General features: G+C 42.5%; 1 long non-coding RNA gene across 1 annotated transcript; it reads left to right on the forward strand.

Annotated features, from left to right (window-relative positions):
• The first annotated feature begins 44 nt into the window (after positions 1 to 44).
• On the forward strand, positions 45 to 2,332 carry LOC116355383 (uncharacterized). Its single transcript, XR_004204400.1, has 2 exons — positions 45 to 444; positions 1,684 to 2,332. It is a non-coding gene; the product is annotated as an uncharacterized LOC116355383 (long non-coding RNA).
• Positions 2,333 to 26,611: the final 24,279 nt, after the last annotated feature.

Below are 26,611 nucleotides of genomic sequence, written 5' to 3' on the forward strand. Positions count from 1 at the left end.
TCTGCGAATGAAAAATATAAAAGCGTATCTTAACTGCAGACGCCGATGTGCGTCTTTCAGGCGACGCTGCCAGTGTGACGTTGTTAGTCAACTAGCTGGCTTGAAAAGTTAGCCTAGCACTAAACTAGTCGCTCATGCTAACTAGCTAGCTAGCTAAACTACTCCTCCTGCTGAAGAAGAAGAGGTCTGGATGGAGAAAGAGGGTCTGTGGCTGAACATTGTCGTGAAAGAGGAGAAGGAAGAGAAGGATGTCTCAGTAAAACAAGAAGTAGAGGGTGGGTGTTACAGCGAAAGAAGAGGAAGACGCGTTCAGAGTTAAAGAGGAGGAGGATGTTACAGTAAAATAAGAGAAAAAGGAGGATGCAGTTTTTGAAGTGAATGAGGAGAAAGAGGGAGAGAGAACTGTTATATTGACAGAGGAGTCAGGAGATCTGATTACCGCCAGTAAGTACTGTCTTAAAAACGGGCACTAACTCTCCAAAGTTTTTGAACGAATGTGTGGTTTTAAAGCAGCATGCTACTGAAATTCTACACTTGAAAATGTCCTGTACTACTACAGGAGTTTGTTAGAATATAATATTAAAGCTACATTTTAAAATGGGTAATTAAATCCCTGAATGCAGATTGGGTGACAGCTGTGGTATATCAGGCCGTATACCATGGGTATGACAGAACATGTATTTTTACTGTTCTAATTAAGTTGGTAACCAGTTTATAGTTGCAATAATCTACCTCGGGTTTCTGATATATGGCCAATATACCAAGGCTAAGGGCTGTATCCAGGCACTCTGCGTTGCGCTGTGCATAAGAACAGTCTTTAACCATGCTATATTGGCCATATACCACACTTCCTCGGGTCTTATTGCTTAACTGTGACATGTGTATACCATCAGAGTCACCCCCCCCCCCCCCACCACAAAATCACAACTTAATTGTCTCACAAAATGGCAAACAAGTTATAAATGAAACGTTTGACAAGTGTCTATTGTAGACCTTGCATGGAGTGTGTAAATACGCAAAAAGCAGATTTCAGATGTTGGAGAAATACAGAAAATAACAAGCATTATTGACATGAAATGGACTCGTGTTATGGAGAGACTAAACATATTAGCAAAAGGACAAGCGCTTTGGGGAGACTAAACATATTAGCATATTAGCTAAAGTTTGTAAGTCTACATAAAACATGGCCAAAATAGCCGTTTCAAGGAAAGGCTGAACTAAAGAATTATAATTTAGAAAATATAGTAATTATTACTTTAGAGATGAAGTGGGCCACCAACAAAACGTTATTAACATTGGATCAAATGCAGCCTAAAACATTGACTGAACTAGTAATATATATTATTATAGAGCTCTGCTCAGCCTAAAACATGACATTATGTATTATTATAGACCTCTGCTCAGCCTAAAACATGACATTATATATTATTATAGAGCTCTGCTCAGCCTATAAACATGACAGAATATATTATTATAGAGCTCTGCTCAGCCTAAACATTACCTATAAACATGACATTCACACCGTCACCAAGTTTATGTTTAATAATGTATTGTTGTGAAGACTGACCTCGGGTTATTGAGGTATCTAGTCTGGATAAAACCTCATAGGAAAACAGTTCTATTATGTGGAGATTTCATTCAGGTCTCTCTTTAGTATTAAACAAATTACTCTGTCTTTGGCAGGAGAGAGACCAGCCTCTCACTCTGACAGCAGAAAGAGCCCTTCAGAGGAACCAGACACGGAGATGCCCAAACCAGCGAGACGACACCACTGCTCCTACTGTGGAAATAGTTTTACCCGATTACTACACCTGAAAGCACATGAGAGAATACATACAGGAGAAAAGCCCTTCCACTGTTCCCAGTGTGAAAAGAGTTTTAGGTGGTTAACGAGTCTGAAAAAGCATGAGAAGGGACACACACAAGAAAAGCTCTACCAATGCTCCTTGTGTGGAAAGAGTTTTACCAAGTTAGGGGGTCTGACAAGGCATGAGAGGACACACACAGGAGGGGATAAGACGTACCACTGCTCCCAGTGTGGCAAGAGATTTAACCGGTTAAGGCATCTGAATAAGCATGAAAGAATACATACACAGGAGGAGAAGACATACCACTGCTCTCATTGTGGAAAGACATTTTCGCAGTCAGAGGACCTGGAATCACATGAGAGAATAGAGAGACTGTGTTCTGACTTGTGTTTTTGACTGAGAATTATTGTTTTTGTTTGTCACATTAAATCATATTGTTTAAATTAAATCAGACATGAAAATCTGACCAAAACAACAGGCCTGTTTCTGTTGTTTATTCATCTTGATTAAATATTTTAACATGTGTATTTCGTTTTTATTATGAACTTTGATTGGTTGTATACAAGTATAAATCCTCTGATGTAGTTCATAATATGATTTGGATATTGCTAAATGTAAATTATTATATAAGGAAGTAAGTAGCCTTGGCTTGTAGCTGTTTCTGTAATGTGAGGCAGCTTGATGTACAAGTACTTCCCCTGGACAGGACTCTAGTCTATTAAGTTATTACATAGATTAATTGAATTTTGCTATTCATCACTCCAACATTGGATTTGATTTGATATATACTATTTGGATATTGCTAAATGACTTTGATTGGATACAGCTGCAGCCAAATATATTGGCACCCTTACACTTAGAAATAATTTCCCTATTTCTAATCAAATCAGTTGAAATTGATGGTGGTCTGGTACCACTACTATACTGTGATGGTCTCCACACCTTGTTATTATACCTGCTCCACTACTAATACCACTACTATACTGTGATGGTCTCCACACCTTGTTATTGTACTAGTACCACTACTATACTATGATGGTCTCCACACCTTGTTATTGTACTAGTACCATTACTATACTATGATGGTCTCCACCTTGTTATTGTACTAGTACCACTACTATACTATGATGGTCTCCACACTTTGTTATTGTACTAGTACCACTACTATACTATGATGGTCTCCACACCTTGTTATTGTACTAGTACCACCACTATACTATGATGGTCTCCACCTTGTTATTGTACTAGCTCCACTACTATACTATGATGGTGTCCACACCTTATTGTACTAGCTCCACTACTAGTATCACTACTATACTATGATGGTCTCCACACCTTATTGTACTAGCTCCACTACTTTACTATGATGGTCTCCACACCTTGTTATTGTACTCCACTACTATACTATGATGGTCTCCACACCTTGTTATTGTACTAGCGCCACTACTATACTATGGTGGTCTTCACACCTTGTTATGATACTAGCTCCACTACTAGTACCACTACTATACTATGATGGTCTCCACACCTTGTTTTTGTACTAGTACCACTACTATACTATGATGGTCTTCACACCTTGTTATTATACTAGCTCCACTACTAGTACCACTACTATACTATGATGGTCTCCACAACTCATTCTACTAGTACCACTATTAGCTCCACTACTATACTATGATGGTCTTCACACCTTGTTATTGTACTAGCTCCACTACTAGAACCACTACTATACTGTGATGGTCTCCACACCTTGTTATTGTACTAGCTCCACTACTATACTATGATGGTCTCCACACCTTGTTATTGTACTAGCTCCACTACTATACTATGATGGTCTCCACATCTTTTCATCAAATGTATCTTTATAAAGCCCTTTTTACATCAGCCGATGTCACAAAGTGATGTACAGAAACTCAGCCAAAAAACCCAAACAGCAATGCAGATATAGATGCACGGTGGCTCCCCAATTAAGGTTCAACCAGCCGCCTGTAGTTGGGAGGTAGTTCTGTAGTTGTATACAGCCAGACTGGAAGGGTTCATGCAGATTGTTGGTAGAGAGGTAGTTGTATCTAGCCAGACTAGAAGGGTTCATGCAGATTTTTCAAGGTTGGTTTGATGGAGGCAGTTTTAAGGGAATTATTCACAGTGCCTGAATTAAGAAATTGATTTATGATTGTATGAGTCCTGTGGGAACAGGGTCCAAGGGGCAGGTAGTTGACCTCATATTATGGACCATTTCAGAGACAGATGTTGGGGTTGTCAATGAGAATGTGGTGAAACTGCAGCTGGGGGCCTCGGTATGAAGCAGAGGGGCAGGTCTGAAACAAGGGGTAGATTGGACAGTGAAGTAAATCCTCTTTATTTCGGATTTGGGGATTTGAAAAATGGTACTTTATTCAATGGAGTGGGTAAAGGAGGAGTTATCGAGTGGTTTTCCTCTAGCTACTCTGCAGTTTTCTGCCAGCAGCTTTCATAGAACGTAGATCACTGTTAAACTAGGCTGCAGAGCGTTTATTTGACAGAATGAATATGACATTGCCTTAAATGCAGCGTTAGATGTAAAGTTAAAATTCTCATTCATTACAAATCTTCACTAATCAATCAACACATGCTTTCATTTCGAGGTATCAATATAATATTATTATTTAACGAAATATTTTTTTAAAATATATATTTTTTTCTTCAGGAAATTAAATAAACATTTCCTTATACTGCGTTACCCACTCCAGTCAGCTGATAACAATGCTGCCAGTGTGACGTATAATCTAGTGGACGGGACACTTCAACAACAACAGCGAGTCAGTCACTTCAGTAGCTTGCTAGGCGACATGGCCTAAACATTCAAGCTTTTTAGACTGTTTCAGTGCACATTTGCCTATGTGTTTTAAACATGCTAATGTTTTATAGCTAGTTGCCCCATTTCTTTTCATATTTACGCTGTTAGTCAGGCAGATGTCTTAAATTTACCTAACGGTCGCTAATGCTAACTAGCTAGTTAACATCCCCGACCATGAGCTCCCTAAATTTCTCCCCTCCTGTTAAAGAAGAGGGGGTCTGCTGGTCGGAGAAAGAAACTCTATGACTGAACATTGTCGTGAAAGAGGAGAAGGATGTCACAGTAAAAAAAAACAAGTAGAGGGTGAGGCTGTTTCAGACAAAGAAGAAAATAAAGACTTTCAATGGAAGAAGAGGAAGACGCGTTCAGAGTGAAAGAAGAGGAGGATGTTACTGTAAAAGAAGAGGAAAAGAAAGAGGAGGATGTAGTTTTTGGAGTGAAGGAGGGAGAGAACTGTCACATTGAAGGAAGAACAGGAGTAGGAGACAGGCGATCTGATTAAAACCAGTAAGTACTGTCTTAAAAACAGGAACATGCTTTATCTATTATTATAGACCTCTGCTCAGCCTATAAACATTATCATTATGATAAATCTCTGCTCAGCCTAAAACATGACATTATGTATTATTATAGAGCTCTGCTCAACCTATAAACATGACATTATCTATTATTGTAGAGCTCTGCTCAGCCTAAAACATGACCGTGTGGAAGCAGTTTTAGGTGGTAAGTAAGCCTGAAAACACATGAGAGAATACACACAGGAGAAAAGCCTTTCCAATGTTCCCAGTGTGAAAAGAGTTTTAGGTGGTCAGGGAGTCTGAAAAAGCATGAGTGAAAACACAGGAGAAAAGCCTTTCCAACATACTAATACACAGGAGGAGGATACATACCACTGCTCTCATTGTGAAAATACATTTTCCCAGTCAGAGGACCTGAAATCACATGAGAGAATAGAGAGACTGTCTTATGACTTATGTTTTTGACTGAGAATTTGGGTTTTTGTTTGGGCTGTCAGGCTTGAGTTCACTTTGTAATGTTAGTGCACTATTTTTTTATTGTGATTAATCCATTGTCTGAAAACGTTGAAAATACACTGAAAACATTGAAAATACAATTTCCAATTGTCCACATGGCTGGGAGAACCTATTCAAGTAAGTCAGTAAATAGATTTTGAAAATGTAAAAAAACTTGATGTATTATTAGATAACTAGTTACAGTGCAGACTAACTCAAATGAGCTAGCTAGTTGGCTAGCATCTGAACTGGCTACATAGAGGTCACAAGGTCAGGTCAACAGGAAGTATTATTCAAGAGATGCTTTACATTGAAATACAGATAGATGCAGTAGTCCCAGAGTTAATGATCCAAGGTCAGTTTTGCATTTCACCTCCTGATTGATGACTAACAATGTTAGAATAAAAAATAAAAAAATGCAACGCTTAAACATTCTCTCCATCTGTCTCTTGTCTGCAGACATGTTTTGATGTGAGAGGATGCCAACCCCCAGTCCCATCATCGCCACCTCACCTGCTTTTAAGATGACCTTTGGGCCGACTGGAGACACTATTATGTAATTGTGATGAACTGAGAGAATATTTATGTAGCACTGTGATTCATTAATCATGTGCTGCCTTCCTTGCTCCTATGTGCTTACCTCTTTCCCTTTGTCTTTTACACCTCTCTCACCACCTCCTCTTTCTTCCTCTGTTTTTATAATGCACAACAGATGTGCATTGAAGTCCAGATTGAACTTGTATTTATAACATTTGGATAATGAGCTTTTCAATAAAGCGTTTCACATTCTCTACTGGTTGAAATGAAGTGTCATGTGATGAAATACTCCACCTATCCTGTGTTTATCAGATCAATGCAGATGAAGGACATTAGATATTGTGATGAACCGGTTTTAGAGTATTTACATGATGCATAGGAAGTGTGGTGTAGTGTTTTTGAACATTATATTTCTGTATATATGAATTAACTAGGTAAATCCTGTTTCTAGTCTATTAGTTACAATGTGTAACCATTGATGTCCCAGGACCAAGATTGGTAAACACTGTTGAAGTGTATAATTGTAATACATACATGCAGACACAGCATCATTCAAAGACTGGGATTTGATAGTCCTGGTATTGGATATGACTGAAAAATAATCTCAAAGACATTTATACCTGAACAGCACCTTTATTTGCCAAGGTAGAGTACATGATCAGTGAATATATTAAATGTACAGGCTACAATGTGGGGATCTCATGCATGGTAATAACTACATGTATATAAATCTTGCATCCTTGGTACAACATGATATTATATTCTACTCAATCCATAGGCTTCAATAATGTCATTCAGGCTGTTTTGAAGTTGATACAACTGGCTATGATAGCTGACGTTCACAGCTAGGTTCTGATAGGTTCTAATATGTATACCAAACGTTTGGGTCCATTACACAGATCGGCTAGATAGCTAGCTACACATCCATGGGCATACAGGGATTATAATCATCCACTGCACAATAAGCAAGAACATAGCTAGCTACGTTATTTCATCTATCTGCATGGCAAATATCAGCAAGGCAAACTTACAAAATTGTACATTCAATTTGCAGTAAATTCTTCACCTAGCTAGATTCTATACATCCACTGTTTCACAAAACGACAGCCTGGTTTGCTGGTCATTTCAGGAGTCCCTAAAACAACCAGAATGACAATTTCATACTCATGTTACAACATCCACAATGCTAGCTGGCTAATGTTAGCTACTCAGCTAGCTTGCTAAATCGCGATTTTCGTAAATTAACTTTACGTTAAAAAAAATGCATAATCGTTTGTCTCTACATTAACTAACATTCCTGTCAACTGTACATGTTTCTGCTTGATTCGTTATGACCTTATAATCCCTTCCATTTTCTTCCATCCTAGTATTTCTGTCTGCCATCTTTGATCCAGTTCAGTTCTGTGTAGGGGTACCCACCTCTCCTAGTATTTCTGTCTGCCATCTTTGATCCAGTTCAGTTCTGTGTAGGGGTACCCCTCTCTCCTAGTATGTACTGTCTTAAATACAGTGGCTCAAACTCTGCAGTTGTTGAACTGATGTGTGGTGTTAAAGGGGAAATTTGCAATTGCTATATCCATATTGTGACTCTTAAATTATTTATTTATAGCCATTGATTCTTGAAGAATATAACACATGCCTCATGAGCTTAGTTCAACTGTTGTACCTCATCAGAACCCAAAATAGGCTTTTCTTACTCCAATGCTAAGAAACAATGTAAATCAACACTGTTTAGCCTCAACATGCTTAAAACTATAATGTTGGTATCATGGATGGTCAGTCCTTGCATCCATAGGTCTGTCTATGCATTTGAAAGTAGTTACATTTCTCCAACCCTATCATTTATAACCAAAACAGTGTTTGAACTACAGATTGGTTGATTGGTTGATGTGTGGATTTTTTAAACAGCAACAAAATGGCTGCCCAGAGACTTGGTTTGGTAAAGAAAGAAATGTAACCACTCTCAAATTCAAAGAGAAAGCTATTGTATCAACCTTAACCCAACACCTAGCGACCTCGTCAAGAAGTTCAGACATCTTGGCGTAACAGTTATAAGGTGTTGGCGAAAACATACCTAGATTCAATTACATTCATGAATTGGTTTGAAACCTTTGTTTTATGCCCTTCTCAAAGTTGGTGCCTTGACTGATTTGTAAAAAAAAATGTTTTGTCATAAAACACTATTTTGTTATAAAAAAAAAAAAATGTAGCCTTTGATTAACTAGGCAAGTCAGTTAAGAATAAAATCTTATTTCCAATGACTGCGTACCCCAGATGACAGTGGGCCAATTGTACGCCACCCTACGGGACTCTCATCACGGCCAGTTGTGATCAGATCAAAGTTTATTTGTCACAGGCGCCGAATACAACTGGTGTAGACCTTACAGTGAAATGCTTACTTACAGGCTCTAACCAACAGTGCAAAAAAAAGGTATTAGTTGAAAAATAGCAGTAGAGAGGCTACATACAGGCACGGGTTAGTCGGGCTGATTGAGGTAGTATGTACATATGGTTAAAGCGACAACGCATATATGATGAACAGAGAGTAGCAGTAGCGTAAAAGAGGGGTTGGCGGGTGGCGGGACACAATGCAGATAGCCCGGTTAGCCAATGTGCGGGGGCACTGGTTGGTCAGGCCAATTGAGGTAGTATGTACAGTTAAAGTGACTATGCATATATCATGAACAGAGAGTAGCAGCAGCGTAAAATAGGGGTTTGGGGGGAGGCACACTATGCAAATAGTACGGGTAGCCATTTGATTACCTGTTCAGGAGTCTTATGGCTTGGGGGTAAAAACTGTTGAGAAGCCTTTTTGTCCTAGACTTGGGGTGGGTGAGGTCTTTGACAATTTTTAGGGCCTTCCTCTGACATCGCCTGGTGTAGAGGTTCTGGATGACAGGCAGCTTAGCCCCAGTGATGTACTGGGCCGTACACACTACCCTCTGTAGTGCCTTGCTGTCGGAGGGCAAGCAATTGACTTACCAGGCAGTGATGCATCCAGTCAGGATGTTGCAGCTGAGGAACCTTTTGAGGATCTGAGGAACCTTTTGAGGATCTGAGGACCCATGCCAAATATTTTTTGTTTCTTGAGGGGGAATAGGCGTTGTCGTGCCCTCTTTACGACTGTCTTGGTGTGTTTGGACCATTCTAGTTTGTTGGTGATGTGGACACCAAGGAACTTGAGGCTCTCAACCTGCTCCACTACAGCCCCGTCGATGAGAATGGGGGCATACTCGGTCCTCCTTTTCCTGTAGTCCACAATCATCTCCTTAGTTTTGGTCACGTTGAGGGATAGGTTGTTATTCTGGCACCACCCGGCCAGGTCTCTTACCTCCTCCCTATAGGCTCTCGTCATTGTCGGTGATCAGTGTCGTCTGCAAACTTAATGATGGTGTGGGAGTCATGCCTGGCCATTCAGTCGTGGGTGAACAGGGAATACAGGACGGGACTGAGCACACACCCCCGGGGGGGTGCTCCAGTGTTGAGGATCAGCGTGGCAGATGTGTTGCTACCTACCCTCACCGCCTGGGGGCGGCCCGTCAGAAAGTCCAGGATCCAGTTGCAGAGGGGGGTGTTTAGTCCCAGGATCCTTAGCTTAGTGATTTGAGGGTACTATGGTGTTGAATGCTGAGCTGTAGTCAATGAATAGCATTCTCACATAGGTGTTCCTTTTGTCCAGGTAGGAGGGGGCAGTGTGGAGTGCATTAGAGATTGCATCATCTGTGGATCTCTTTGGGCGGTATGCAAATTTGTGTGAGTCTAGGGTTTCTGGGATAATGGTGTTGATGTGAGCCATTACCAGCCTTTCAAAGCACTTCATGGCTATGGATTCGAACCAGGGTGTCTGTAGTGACGCCTCAAGCACCGAGATGCAGCGTCTTAGACCGCTGCACCACTCGGGAGACCCAAAATCATGTTCTAGTGCTGTCCCCAACTAGTATCCAAGATGGCGTAACAGTGAAGACGTGATTTTGTTCGTCCTCTCGTGTACGTTTGTATTTTTCCTATTTTTTTCTATATATTTCAATTTTATTTTCAATCTCTTTTCAATTTTTAATTTGATTATACCTTCCGGTAACCTGCCTCACCCAATGTGATACGGAATCGCTGTTATTTTAAATTTTAGAACACATTCAAGAACCACCAGAAGCTAACCAGCTAATTAGCTACAAGCCATTTAGTCATTGTTAGCCACTGCTAGCGGCTTTTACCTTCTGCACAGATACCAGCCCTGTTTTTAGCCTGGATAATACTCGCCAGTCTACCAGTATCGGACTGTCTCTCCACAACAACGTCGGATCCCTGCCGTAATCCCTGGACCACTACTTCTGATCTTCACAGCTAGCTTGCACTCACTGTGGCACCCAGTACCGAAGCTATCCCTGAGGTCCACCTCCCGGCCTACTCAGCTGTTCACCCGAACCCCACTCATACACGGCTAGAGCCCAATACGGATCCTTGCTGTAAACTCTGGACCTTGGCACCGGATCACCGCTGCTACCGATTGGCTATAGTGGCTAACGCCACTGCCACGAAGCTAGCACCAGAAAGCCGTGAGCCAGGCGCATCTCCCGGCTAGCAAACTAAATTCTACAATACCTCTTTCGCCATCTGGCTTGGATTCTCTGTCGACATGGCGCCCCGCAGCGCCACCACGACTGGTCTGCCAATGAATACTCCATCCGCTGTGCCTTCAACTGGCCTCCGTCGGAGCAGACGCTCCTACTAGCCCCGGGCTACTAACTTTAAACACTGTGTCGCCCGCGTGCTAGCGTAGTGGCGGCTTCCCTGTTCCTTCTACTGCTGCCCTCTGGACACTATAATCACTTGGCTACATAGCTGATGCCTGCTGGACTGTCCATTAATCACGGTACTCCATTCTGTTTATTTATTTTTTATCTGTCGGCTCCAGCCGCAAACTCAGGCTCTGTGTGTAGTTAATATGACCCTCTCTGCCTAGTCATCGCCATTTTACCTACTGTTGTTGTGTTAGCTAGCTCTCCCAATCAACACCTGCGATTACTTTATGCCTCGCTGTATGTCTCTCTCAAATGTCAATATGCCTTGTATATTTGTTGTTCAGGTTAGTTATCATTGTTTTAGTTTACAATGGAGCCCCTAGTTCCACTCTTCATACCTCTGATACCTCCTTTGTCCCACCTCCCACACATACGGTGACCTCACCCATTACAACCAGCATGTCCAGAGATACAACCTCTCTTATCATCACCCAGTGGCTGGGCTTAGCTCCGCTGTACCCGCACCCCACCATACCCCTGTCTGCACATTATGCCCTGAATATATTCTACCACGGCCAGAAATCTGCTCCTTTTACTCTTTATCCCCAACGCTCTAGGCGACCAGTTTTGATAGCCTTTAGCCGCACCCTCATCCTACTCCTCCTCTGTTCTGCGGGTGATGTGGAGTAAAACCCGGGCCCTGCATGTCCCCAGGCACCCTCATTTGTTGACTTCTGTGATCGAAAAAGCCTTGGTTTCATGCATGTCAACATCCGAAGCCTCCTCCCTAAGTTTGTTTTACTCAATGCTTTAGCACACTCTGCCAACCCTGATGTCCTTGCCGTGTCTGAATCCTGGCTTAGGAAGGCCACCAAAAATTCTGAGATTTCCATACCCAACTATAACATTTTCTGTCAAGATAGAACTGCCAAAGGGGGAGGAGTTGCATTCTACTGCAAAGATAGCCTGCAAAGTAATGTCATACTTTCCAGGTCCATACCCAAACAGTTCGAACTTCTAATTTTAAAAATGAATCTCTCCAGAAATAAGTCTCTCGCTGTTGCCGCTTGCTACCGACCCCCCTCAGCTCCCAGCTGTGCCCTGGACACCATTTGTGAATTGATCGCCCCCCATCTAGCTTCAGAGTTCGTTCTGTTAGGTGACCTAAACTGGGATATGCTTAACACCCCGGCAGTCCTACTCACCCAAGCCTCCCCAGCTTCTCCTTTACCCAAATCCAGATAGCAGATGTTCTGAAAGAGCTGCAAAACCTGGACCCATACAAATCAGCTGGGCTTGACAATCTGGACCCTCTATTTCTGAAACTATCCGCCGCCATTGTCACAACCCCTATTACCAGCCTGTTCAACCTCCCTTTCATATCGTCTGAGATCCCCAAAGATTGGAAAGCTGCCGCGGTCATCCCCCTCATCAATGGGGGAGACACTCTGGACCCAAACTGTTACAGATCTATAGGGAGCCAGTCATCAACATAACCTGACTATAGGGAGCCAGTCATCAATTTAACCTGACTATAAGGGAGCCAGTCATCAATTTAACCTGACTATAGGGAGCCGGTCATCAACTTAACCTGACTATAGGGAGCCGGTCATCAACTTAACCTGACTATAGGGAGCCGGTCATCAATTTAACCTGACTATAGGGAGCCGGTCATCAATTTAACCTGACTACAGGGAGCCGGTCATCAATTTAACCTGACTAGAGGGAGCCGGTCATCAATTTAACCTGACTATAGGGAGCCGGTCATCAATTTAACCTGACTATAGGGAGTCGGTCATCAATTTAACCTGACTATAGGGAGCCGGTCATCAATTTAACCTGACTATAGGGAGCCGGTCATCAATTTAACCTGACCAGAGGGAGAAAAACTCTTCCCGACTGCCGTTCTGCTCCTGAAGTTTTCAATAATTGACTACACCACCGGTCGGCAACCTTTTCCAGTTGGAGTGCCAATGTATCTTACCATTTCTACCGATCTACCAGTCATGATTTTCATTATGCACATTTTCGTGGAACAGTTTCATTTCATTTATAATAGTATCTCAAAATCATTGTCTGTGAATAATCTATATTCTATCTAAATCTAAATGAAAATTATACAAATTTAAAATGAACTTTTATTGCCATTGCCAACTATGTAAAATAGCCAACATAAAGCCAACAAATAAAAACATTGCAGCCTGCAGGTAGAAAATATCCTATAAATTACATTTGCTGCACATGGCCTGTCTACAACAAACTTGAAACATTGTATCAACTATCAACTGGGTCCTCTAAAACTTGTGATAGCAAGCTTGCAACATTGTATAAAATATTCTGGGCCCTCAGAGTTTCCCGCACCAGTGAGTTCGGGACAGAAACAGCTGTCGGGCTATTTGTGCAAAGGATAAGAAGTAATCAGGTATTGCTCCGCCTTATCTCAGCTCACTGGTCACGATGGCAACACCCATCCGTAGCACGCGCTCCAGCAGGTGTATCTCACTGATCATCCCTAAAGCCAACACCTCATTTGGCCGCCTTTCGTTCCAGTACTCTGCTGCCTGTGACTGGAACGAATTGCAAAAATCGCTGAAGTTGGAGACTTTTATCTCCCTCACCAACTTCAAACATCAGCTATCTGAGCAGCTAACCGATCGCTGCAGCTGTACATAGTCTATTGGTAAATAGCCCACCCTTTTTCACCTACCTCATCCCCATACTGTTTTTATTTATTTACTTTTCTGCTCTTTTGCACACCAATATCTCTACCTGTACATGACCATCTGATCATTCATCACTCCAGTGTTAATCTGCAAAATTGTAATTATTTGCCTACCTCATGCCTTTTGCACACATTGTATATAGACTCCCCCTTTGTTCTCTACTGTGTTATTGACTTGTTAATTGTTTACTCCATGTGTAACTCTTTGTTGTCTGCTCACACTGCTATGCTTTATCTTGGCCAGGTCGCAGTTGCAAATGAGAACTTGTTCTCAACTAGCCTACCTGGTTAAATAAAGGTGAAATAAAATAAAAAATAATTTTTATTTAATGACATTTCCACTGGAGCATTACATTTTTGAGTGGAAATATTTTACGAAAATACTTGGAGGAACTATCGTCGTATGCAATTGATTTTGATTAGACTTAGTTTACTTGCTGTTTGAGGTGAAGAAACATTTGCTTTGAGAAGCTCCACAGCTCATTAATGGTGGTGCGTTAAGACAGAGATACTATCAGACATCCCCAAATGGGCACATTTATAGGCCTCCATTTGCACGCAGGCCAGGTAGACTAGTCCTACTTCTATATGCGTAATTAAATGTCCGTCCTTACTCAACATTGACAGGAGTTTTCAAACAAAGGGTGATTTATAAATTGACAAAACTGACGCATCTTGCGGGGTAAGGTCTGGATGGTCTGCCTAGGGCCGTTTAATTTAGTATCCGTTTGGGTCGGCATGGGGAATGATTGTATTTTCACATAGTATGTTTCACTGAAGTTGACCGACTGAAAGGGAGTGTAACTTTATAACTATTGTTGGATTATAAACTTTGAACATTGAGATATTAAAGACATGCTAGTTCAGACACAGAGTATATAAAGGAGTGAGATCTGTAGAAAGACAGAGTGACTGTGGAATGTGCTGGGATTGGTTTAGGGGAAGCGGATGGACATCTGTTGATTAGGCAAAGGAAGGGATAAGGGCAGGAGGTCAGGTCGGATCCCCTGAAGGGAGTAATAAGGGTTTAGTATCCTGTCACCCTCTTCCTGTGGAACCAGGAGATGTAAGGATTGGAGATTGGAGAGAAAGAGTGTCCAAAGTGGCGTATACAGTGGGGTGAACAAGTATTTGATACACTGCCGATTTTGCAGGTTTTCCTACTTACAAAGCATGTAGAGTTCTGTAATTTTGTCATAGGTACACTTCAACTGTGAGAGACGGAATCTAAAACAAAAATCCAGAAAATCACATTGTATGATTTTTAAGGAATTAATTTGCATTTTATTGCATGACATAAGTATTTGATCACCTACCAACCAGTAAGAATTCCGGCTCTCACAGACCTGTTAGTTTCTATTTAAGAAGCCCACCTGTTCTCCACTCATTACCTGTATTAACTGCACCTGTTTGAACTCGTTACCTGTATAAAAGACACCTGTCCACACACATAATCAAACAGACTCCAACCTCTCCACAATGGCCAAGACCAGAGAGCTGTGTAAGGACATCAGGGCTAAAATTGTAGACCTGCACAAGGCTGGGATGGGCTACAGGACAATAGGCAAGCAGCTTGGTGAGAAGGCAACAACTGTTGGCGCAATTATTAGAAAATGGGAGAAGTTCAAGATGACGGTCAATCACCCTCGGTCTGGGGCTCCATGCAAGAGGGCATCAATGGGGAATCAATGATCATGAGGAAGGTGAGGGATCAGCCCAGAACTACACGGCAGGACCTGGTCAATGACCTGAAGAGAGCTGGGACCAGTCTCAAAAAAAAACATTAGTAACACACTACGCCGTCATGGATTAAAATCCGGCAGAGCACGCAAGGTCCCCCTGCTCAAGCCAGCGCATGTCCAGGCCCATCTGAAGTTTGCCAATGACCATCTGGATGATCCAGAGGAGGAATGGGAGAAGGTCATGTGGTCTGATGAGACAAAAATAGAGCTTTTTAGTCTAAACTCCACTCGCCGTGTTTGGAGGAAGAAGAAGGATGAGTACAACCCCAGAACACCATCCCAACTGTGAAGCATGGAGGTGGAAACATCATTCTTTGGGGATGCTTTTCTGCAAAGGGGACAGGACGACTGCACCGTATTGAGGGGAGGATGGGTGGGGCCATGTATCACGGGATCTTGGCCAACAACCTTCTTCCCTCAGTAAGAGCATTGAAATTGGGTCGTGGCTGGGTCTTCCAGCATGACAACGACCCGAAACACACAGCCAGGACAACTAAGGAGTGGCTCTGTAAGAAGCATCTCAAGGTCCTGGAGTGGCCTAGCCAGCCTCCAGACCTGAAGCCAATAGAAAATCTTTGGAGGGAGCTGAAAGTCTGTATTGCCCAGCGACAGCCCCGAAATCTGAAGGATCTGGAGAAGGTCTGTATGGAGGAGTGGGCCAAAATCCCTGGTGCAGTGTGTGCAAACCTGGTCAAGAACTACAGGAAACATATGATCTCTGTAATTGCAAACAAAGGTTTCTGTACCAAATATTAAGTTCTGCTTTTCTGATGTATCAAATACTTATGTCATGCAATAAAATGCTAATTAATTACTTAAAAATCATACAATGTGATTTTCTGGATTTTTGTTTTAGATTCCGTCTCTCACAGTTGAAGTGTACCTATGATAAAAATTACAGACCTCTACATGCTTTGTAAGTAGGAAAACCTGCAAAATCGGCAGTGTCTCAAATACTTGTTCTCCCCAATGTATATACTTGTGATGATGATAACATGTTTTTGTCTGAATTAGAGCTGTAACGACCCTTTGGGAAGAATTAAACTTGATTAAGCTTCTCTAGTGTCCGTGAGTTATTTTCTCTGAAAAATTAGAACCTAACACTCTAATTACTGTTCCCTGAAGGAGGGAAACGAGGTACAACACCTGTTTGGCCCCACCCCTTCCTGGGTCGCTGAAGAGCGGTATTCAATTCAAGAAAAAAATCCGAGCCTCACGCTCATCACCTGTGGAAGGCGGGGCTTCCAGCGAGGCGTGAATTTAATAGTATGTTGTATCTAGTTTCCTTCCTTCAGGGAACAGTAGTTATAGTCCAGTGGTGGGCCGTCAGGGCCAGCAAGGCCTTCTCTGCTGGCCTAAACATCATCAGAATATAATTTTTAAAAATACATATTTTCCCACAAATAGGTATTCAATTATTTACCAGAGTAAGAGTTACAGTGGGGCAAACAAGTATTTAGTCAGCCACCAATTGTGCAAGTTCTCCCACTTAAAAAGATGAGAGGCCTGTAATTTTCATCATAGGTACACTTCAACTATGACAGACATAATGAGAAAGAAAATCCAGAAAATCACATTGTAGGATTTTTAAGGAATTTATTTGCAAATTATGGTGGAAAATAAGTATTTGGTAACCTACAAACAAGCAAGATTTCTGGCTCTCACAGACCTGTAACTTCTTCTTTAAGAGGCTCCTCTGTCCTCCACTCGTTACCTGTATTAATGGCACCTGTTTGAACTTGTTATCAGTATAAAAGACACCTGTCCACAACCTCAAACAGTCACACTCCAAACTCCCCTATGGCCAAGACCAAAGAGCTGTCAAAGAACACCAGAAACAAAATTGTAGACCTGCACCAGGCTGGGAAGACTGAATCTGTAATAGGTAAGCAGCTTGGTTTGAAGAAATCAACTGTGGGAGCAATTATTAGGAAATGGAAGACATACAAGACCACTGATAATCTCCCTCGATCTGGGGCTCCACCCAAGATCTCACCCCGTGGGGTCAAAATGATCACAAGAACGGGGAGCAAAAATCCCAGAACCACACGGGGGAACCTAGTGAATGACCTGCAGAGAGCTGGGACCAAAGTAACAAAGCCTACCATCAGTAACACACTACGCCGCCAGGTACTCAAATCCTGCAGTGCCCGACGTGTCCCCCTGCTTAAGCCAGTACATATCCAGGCCCGTCTGAAGTTTGCTAGAGAGCATTTGGATGATCCAGAAGAAGATTGGGAGAATGTCATATTGTCAGATGAAAAGAAAATAGAACTTTCTGGTAAAAACTCAACTCGTCGTGTTTGGAGGACAAAGAATGCTGAGTTGCATCCAAAGAACACCATACCTACTGTGAAGCATGGGGGTGGAAACATCATGCTTTGGGGTTGATTTTCTGCAAGGGGACCAGGACGACTGATCCGTGTAAAGGAAAGAATGAATGGGGCCATGTATCGTGAGATTTTGACTGAAAACCTCCTTCAATCAGCAAGGGCATTGAAGATGAAACGTGGCTGGGTCTTTCAGCATGACAATGATCCCAAACACACCGCCCGGGCAACGAAGGAGTGGCTTCGTAAGAAGCATTTCAAGGTCCTGGAGTGGCCTAGCCAGTCTCCAGATCTCAACCCCATAGAAAATCTTTGGAGGGAGTTGAAAGTCCGTGTTGCCCAGCAACAGCCCCAAAACATCACTGCTCTAGAGGAGATCTGCATGGAGGAATGGGCCAAAATACCAGCAACAGTGTGTGAAAACTTTGTGAAGTCTTACAGAAAATGTTTGACCTCTGTCATTGCCAACAAAGGGTATATAACAAAGTATTGAGATAAACTTTTGTTATTGACCAAATACTTATTTTCCACCATAATTTGCAAATAAATTCATAAAAAATCCTACAGTCTGATTTTCTGGATTTTTTCCCCTCATTTTGTCTGTCATAGTTGAAGTGTACCTATGATGAAAATTACAGGCCTCTCTCATCTTTTTAAGTGGGAGAACTTGCACAATTGGTGGATGACTAAATACTTTTTTGCCCCACTGTATGCTCTTCATTTCATAGCTTTCCTCTTGGTTGCACTGCTTCCAGCCCCAGGTTGAGATTTGAAGGGCTGGTCTTTATGTTAGATCTTTTATCCAATCATATTCAGCCATCATGAGTTGCCAGGGGTCTAAAATCTGCCCTCAGGCCTTCAGAATCAACAGTGTGGGCGCTTGTAGCTTGAAGTGAATGGAAATGAAAATTTAGTGTCAACCAATCAGCTTTAGAGTTGGCTATTGTACGCCTGCTGGCTGGCTCCTATGGGCAGGTCTATGCAGAACCTCAGAACTAGGAAACTGAATTTGATAAACGAATTAATACGCATACTACTACGCTGTTTTTCAACCCACAATGGCGGAAGGAGGAGAAGATATCGATTTGGTCGAGGATATAATTTAACGCCATTCTCAAGACAAACTTTTCAAGAAAAGTTAGACATTGTAAGGAGAGGTCGCACGACGACGACGCTACAAAGCCTGTCACAGGTGGGAAAGGGGTTCGTTCGCCACTTTCAAAGTTCCAACTACGAGCGCTATCAATGGCTCACAGGCTCCGAGAAGCACTGCAAGTTGTACTGCTGGGAATGCCTATTATTTGCAAGTGATGGATTTGATGTTTGGAGCCACACTGGCTTAGCAAACTTGAGTTGTCTAACCAAGGCAGCAACGAGACACCAAAGTACGGCTGGGCACTTGAAAACTTTTGGGGACACCCGAGTGGATCTACAGCTCAACGAACAAGCGCACAGGGCAACGGAGCTACACAATGAAAAGGTTAAGAAAAATAGGGAAATATTGAAAAGACTCATTGATTGTGTCATGTTTTTGGGTGACGCCTGGTTATACTGTGTTTCTGTCTAAATGTATAGTGTCTAGAGCCATGGCATCATAATGATGGTAATAAGAGGTGGATTAATTTGGGTGGGACTGTGTAGGACCTCACTGAAGGCCCAGGCCTCAGGCCCACGGCACGCCACTGTTATAGTCATAATGTTACGCCTGTCATATGATGACCTTCAACCTAAATACGGGATCTTCCTGTCAGAGAGTTTTTTTTCTATTCTGAAATGCACTCAAACAATGTATAATTTAGTGGCTCCTTATGTTACCTTGGTAAAACAGTTTTCGTGGGCACAGAAATACTAAATAATTTCAGAGTTTGCTAAATCCAATGGTTTTTAACTGAGAGTCATCTTGTAATCCGAGATGGTTTAGCAGTAAGACGTGTTTGGTGTTGTCTTTTTTGTATATATTGCAATATTTTTCAATCTCTTTTTCCATTTTTAAATGAAATATACCTTCCGGCAACCCGCCTCACCCAGTATGATACGGATCTGCTATTTTTTAGACCTTATAGTTAGAACCTCCATCTGCAGCTAGCCATCAGAGGCTAACCAGATAGCTTCTGATGGCTACCTGCTGATGGAGCTTCTAACTATAAGGTCTAAAAAATAGCAGATCCGTTAGCTACTAGCTATTTAGTCAGTGTTAGCAACTGCTAGCGGTCTTTACCTTTTTAGCTCAGACACCAGCCGCTTTTAGTCTGGATAATACCTGCCAGTCTGCACAGCGCAATATCAACCCTGAGCATATCGGACTGTTTTTCTCCACTACTTCACCGTATTCCTGCCGTAAGCTCTGGACCATTACACCAGATAATCACTGCTAGCTAGCTGCTACCGGGTGGCCCAGCCTCAAGCTAGCCTTGAGCCAGGCCCATCTCCCGGCCTGCTCAGTGGACCCTATGATCACTCAGCTACACAGCTGATGCCTCCCAGACTCTTCTCTAAGATGACTAGAAGCCACTACATCACCGGATTCCTGCCGTAAGCTTTGGACCTTTGCACCGGATTGGCTATAGTGGCTAACGCGCTTGTCCCGAAGCTAGCACCAGTTAGCCTCAAGCCAGGTGCATCTCCCGGCTAGCAAACAAAATTACTCCAGCTACAATACCTCTTGCCAATTGGCCTGGACCCTTTGTCGACACGGAGCCCTGCCTATCCATCATGACTGGTCTGTCGACGTAATTCCGTCCGATGTGCCCTCAACCAGCCTTTGCCAGACGTCGGTGACACCCTTGTCCCGAAGCTAGCACCAGTTAGCCTCGAGCCAGGGGCATCTCCCGGCTAGCATAGTAATGACTAACGGCTTCCCTGGTTCATATATTGCTGTTCACTGGACCCTATGATCACTTGGGTACATAGCTGATGCCTGCTGGACTGTTCATTAATCACGGTACTCCATTTTGTTTATTTTGTTTATCTGTCGGCCTCAGCCTCGAACTCAGGTCCTGTGTGTAGTTAACTGACCCTCTCTGCCCATTCATCGCCATTTTACCCGTTGTTGTCTTAGCTAGCTCTCCCAATCAACACCTGTGATTGCTTTATGCCTCGCTTTATGTCTCTCTCTAATGTCAATGTGCCTTGTGTTCTGTTGTTTAGGGTAGTTATCATTGTTTTATTTTACTGCGGAGCCCCTAGCCCCACTCAGGCTCAGAGAGCTCTCTTGTCCCACCTCCCACACATGAGATGACCTCACCTAGCATAACTAGTGCCTCCAGAGATGCAACCTCTCATCGTCACTCAATACCTAGGTTTACCTCCACTGTGCCCGTACCCTACCATACCCCTGTCTGTACATTATGCCTTGAATCCCTCCTACCACACCCATAAATCTGCTCATTTTATTCTCTGTTCCCAACGCACTATTCGACCATTTCTGATAGCCTTTGGGCCGTACACTCATCCTACTCCTCTGTTCCTCTGGTGATGTATAGGTTAACTCAAGCCCTGTGTGTCCCCAGGCGCTCTCATTTGTTGACTTCTGTAACCATAAAAGCCTTGGTTTCATGAATGTTAACATCAGAAGCCTCCTCCCTAAGTTTGTTTTACTCACGGCTTTAGCACACTCCGCCAACCTTGCTGTCCTTGCCGTGTCTGAATCCTGGCTTTGGAAGGCCACCAAATATTCTGAAATTTCCATCCCTATCTACAACATTTTCCGTCAAGATAGAACTGCAAAGTTCTATCATACTTTCCAGGTCCATGCCCAAAGAGTTCGAGCTTCTAATTTTACAAATGATTATCTCCAGAAATAAGTCTCTCACTGTTGCTGCCTGTTACAGACCCCCCTCAGCTCCCAGCTGTGCCCTGGACACCATATGTGAATTGATTGCCCCCCATCGATCTTCAGAGTTCGTTCTGTTAGGTGACATAAACTGGGATATGCTTAACACCCCGACCGTCCTACAATCCAAGCTAGATGCCCCCAATCTCACACAAATTATCAAGGAACCCACAAGGTACAACTCTAAATCCGTAAACATGGGCACCCTCATAGATATTATCCTGACCAACTTGCCCTCCAAATACCCCTCTGATGTTTTTAATCAGGATCTCAGCGATCACTGCCTCATTGTCTGCATCCGTTAACGGTCCGCAAGTCAAACGACCACCCCTCATCACTGTCGAATGCTCCCCAAAACACTTCTGCGAGCAGGCCTTTCTAATCGACCTTGCCCTGGTATCCTGGAAGGATATTGACCTCATCCCATCAGTAGAGGATGCCTGGTTGTTCTTTAAAAGGAATTTACTCACCACCTTAAACAAGCATGCCCCTTTCAAAAAATGAAGAACTAAGAACAGATATAGCCCTTTGTTCACTCCAGACCTGACTGCCCTCGACCAGCACAAAAACATCCTGTGCGTACTGCACTAGCATCGAATAGTCCCCGCGATATGCAACTTTTCAGAGAAGTCAGGAACCAGTACACACAGTCAGTTAGGAAAGCAAAGGCAAGCTTTTTCAAACAGAAATTTGTATCCTGTGGCTCTAACTCCAAACAGTTTTGGGACACTGTAAAGTCCATGGAGAATAAGAGCACCTCCTCCCAGCTGCCCACTGCACTGAGGCTAGGAAACACTGTCACCACCGATAAATCCACGATAATCGAGAATTTCAATAAGCTTTTCATTACGGCTGGCCATGCTTTCCTCCTGGCTACCCCAACCCCGGCCAACAGCTCCGCACCGCCCGCAGCTACTTGCCCAAGCCTTCCCAGCTTCTCCTTTACCCAAATCCAGATAGCTGATGTTCTGAAAGAGCTGCAAAACCTGGACCCGTACAAATCAGCTGGGCTAGACAAACTGGACCCTCTTTCTAAAATTAGCCACCGCCAATGTTGCAACCCCTATTATTAGTCTGTTCAACCTCTCTTTCGTATCGTCCGAGATTCCTAAAGATTGGAAAGCTTCCGCGGTCATCCCCCTCTTCAAAGGGGGTGACACTCTAGACCCAAACTGTTACAGACCTATATCCATCCTGTCCTGCCTTTCTAAAGTCTCGAAAGCCAAGTTAACAAACAGATCATTGACCTTTTCTAATCCCACCGTACCTTCACCTCTGTGCAATCCGGTTTCCAAGCTGGTCATGGGTGCACCTCATCCACGTGCATGGTACTAAACGATATCATAACCGCCATCGATAAAAGACAGTACTGTGCAGCCGTCTTCATCGATCTGGCCAAGACTTTTGACTCTTGTCAATCACCGTATTCTTATCGGCAGACTCAACAGCCTTGGTTTCTCAAATGACTGACACACCTGGTTCACCAACTACTTCTCAGATAGAGGACAGTGTGTCAAATCAGAGGGCCTGTTGTCCACACCTTTGGCAGTCTCTATGGGGGTACCACAGGGTTAAATTCTCGGGCCGACTCTTGATCCACCTCTACGCAGATGACACCATTCTGTATACTTCTGGCCCTTCTTTGGACACTGTGTTAACATATGGCTGAAGGGGCAGTATTGAGTAGCTTGGATGAAAAGGTGCCCATTGTAAACGGCCAGCTCCTCAGTCTCAGTTGCTAACAAATGCATATTATTATTAGTATTGCATAGAAAACACTCTGAAGTTTCTAAAACTGTCTGGATTATGTCTGTGAGTATAACAGAACTCATATTGCAGGCAAAAACCTGAGAAATTCCACTTCCTGTTTGGATTTTTTTCTGGGGGTGGCAGATTTTCAACCTCGCTCTCATTGAAATTACAGCTAGATATGGATGAGTTTTCACTTCCTACGCCTTCCACTAGATGTCAATAGAACTTTGTCTGATGACTAATGTGAAGGGGGGTCGAATGAGACAGGAAATAGTCACCACTGCCACGAGTTGACCATGCTTTCACTATGCGCGTTCAAAAGGGAAGGACGTGTGTTCCACCGGTCATTTGAAGTCATTCTAATTCTCTGGATGGAACGTTATTCAAGATGTATGTAAACAACATTCTAAAGATTGATTCAGTACATCGTTTGACATGTTTCTACTTACTGTTACGGAACTTTTGGACATTTCGTCACGTTATAGTGGTTTGTGACTTTGGAATTGTTTACCAAACGCGCTAACCAAAGTAGCTAATTGGACATAAATAACAGACATTATTGAACAAATCAAGCATTTATTGTGGACCTGGGATTCCTAGGACTGCATTCTGATGAAGTTCATCAAAGGTAAGGAAACATTTATCATGTATTTTCTGGTTTCTGTTGACTCCAACATGGAGGCTAATTGTTCTATTGTTCTGAGCGCCGTCTCAGATTATTGCATGAGTTTCTTTTTCCGTAAAGTAGAAAAAAAAATCTGACACAGCGGTTGCATTAAGGAGAGGTATTTCTATAATTCCATGTGTATAACTTGTTTTATCATCTACATTTATGATGAGTATTTCTGTTGAAACGATGTGGCTATGTAAAATCACTGGATGTTTTTGGAACTAGTGAATGGAATTATCTGATATAAATATTAACTTTATCAAACAAAACATGCATGTATTGTGTAACATGAAGTCCTATGAGTGTCATCTGATGAAGATTATCAAAGGTTAGTGATTCATTTTATCTCTATATGTGCTTTTTCTCTCTCTTTGGCTGGCAAAATTGACTGTGTATTTTAGTGAGTTGTTGGTGATCTAACATAATCGTTTGTGGTGCTTTCCCCGTAAATCCTATTTGAAATCGGACACTGTGGTGGGATTAACAACAAGATTACCTTGAAAACGATATAAGATACATGTATGTTTGAGGAATTTTAATTATGAGATTTCTGTTCCTTTGAATATGGCGCCCTGTACTATCACTGGTTGTTGTTATATCGCTCCCGGTAACGGGATCTCAGCCATAAGAAGTTAACAAACCTCCAAACAAGCTTCAATGCCATACAACACTCCTTCTGTGGCCTCCAACTGCTCTTAAACGCTAGTAAAACTAAATGCATGCTCTTCAACCGATTGCTGCCCGCACCTGCCCGCCCAACTAGCATCACTACTCTGGATGGTTCTGACTTAGAATATGTGGACAACTACAAATACCTAGGTGTCTGGTTAGACTGTAAACTCTCCTTCCAGACTCATATTAAGCATCTCCAATCCAAAATTAAGTCTAGAATCGGCTTCCTATTTCGCAACAAAGCCTCCTTCACTCATGCTGCAGAACATACCCTCGTAAAACTGACTTTCCTACTGATCCTTGACTTCGGCAATGTCATTTACAAAATAGCCTCCAACTCTCTACTCAGCAAACTGGATGCAGTCTATCACAGTGCCATCTGTTTTGTCACCAATGCCCCATATACCACCCACCACTGCGACCTGTGTGCTCTCATCGGCTGGCCCTCGCTACATATTTGTCATCAAACCCACTGGCTCCAGGTCATCTAAAAGTCTTTGCTATGTAAAGCTCCGCCTTAACTCAGCTCACTGGTCACCATAGCAACACCCACCCATAGCACACGCTCCAGCAGGTATATCTCACTGGTCATCCCCAAAGCCAACACCTCTTTGGCCGCCTTTCCTTCCAGTTCTCTGCTGCCAAAGACTGGAACGAATGGCAAAAAAAATCACTGAAGTTGGAGACTTTTATCTCCCTCACTAGCTTTAAGCATCAGCTATCTGAGCAGCTTACGGCTCGCTTCAGCTGTACACAGCCCATCTGTAAATAGCCCATCCAACTACCTACCTCATCCCCATTTTTTAACTTTTTTTTGCACACCAGTATTTCTACTTGCACATCATCATCTGCACATCTATCACTCCAGTGTTAATTTCCAAATTTGCAATTACTTCGCTACTATGGCCTATCTATTGCCGTGGCTCCTTACTCCATTTGCACACACTGTATATAGATTTTTCTATTGTTTTATTGACTTCTGTTATCCCACGTGTAACTTTGTTTTTTTGTCTAACTGCTTTTCTTTATCTTGGCCAGGTCGCAGTTGTAAATTAGAATTTGTTCTCAACTGGGAAAAAATGTCATTAAAAATACATTATCTTCTCTGGGATATGTGAGATGGTAGCGTCCCACCTCGCCAACAGCCAGTGAGAGTGCACGGCGCCAAATTCAAAACAACTAAAATCTCATAATTAAAATTCCTCAAGCATACAAGTATTTTAGACAATTTTAAAGATAAATTTCTCGTTAATCCAGCCACAGTGTCTGATTTTAAAAAGGCTTTACAGCGAAGGCACCACAAACGATTGTTAGGTCACCACCAAGCCAAAGAAAAACACAGCCATTTTTCCAGCCAAAAAGAGGAGTCACAAAAAGCACAAATAGAGATAAAATTAATCTCTAACCTTCGATGATCTTCATCAGATGACCCTCATAGGACTTCATGTTACACAATACATGTATGTTTTGTTCGCTAAAGTGCATATTTATATCAAAAAATCTCATTTTACATTGGCGCGTTACTTTCACTGGTTATAAAACATGCAGTGATTTTGCATAGAGCCCCATCAATTTACTGAAATACTCATCATAAATGTTGATGAGATTACAAGTATTACACATGGAATTAGAGATATGCTTCTCCTTAATGCAACTGTAACAGTACTCTTCTTGCGTTGTGTACAATCAGTCATTGACACGGAACTCCAACATGTAGCACCAGTCATGTAGATTTATTCTGATATGAACAGCACAAAATTGCACGTCATGCAATGCACGGCTCACCATCCAACTCTGCACTCACGCTCGCTGGTTTGGTGCTTGTTCACTGGGCTAGTTACCAAAATAATACAATTACAATATACAATATAAGATCTTTAACAATGTACCTGATATGAACAGCACAAAATTGCACGTCATGCAATGCACGGCTCACCATCCAACTCTGCACTCACGCT

This window comes from Oncorhynchus kisutch, linkage group LG20, assembly GCF_002021735.2.
Source record: "Oncorhynchus kisutch isolate 150728-3 linkage group LG20, Okis_V2, whole genome shotgun sequence".
NCBI lineage: Eukaryota > Metazoa > Chordata > Actinopteri > Salmoniformes > Salmonidae > Oncorhynchus > Oncorhynchus kisutch.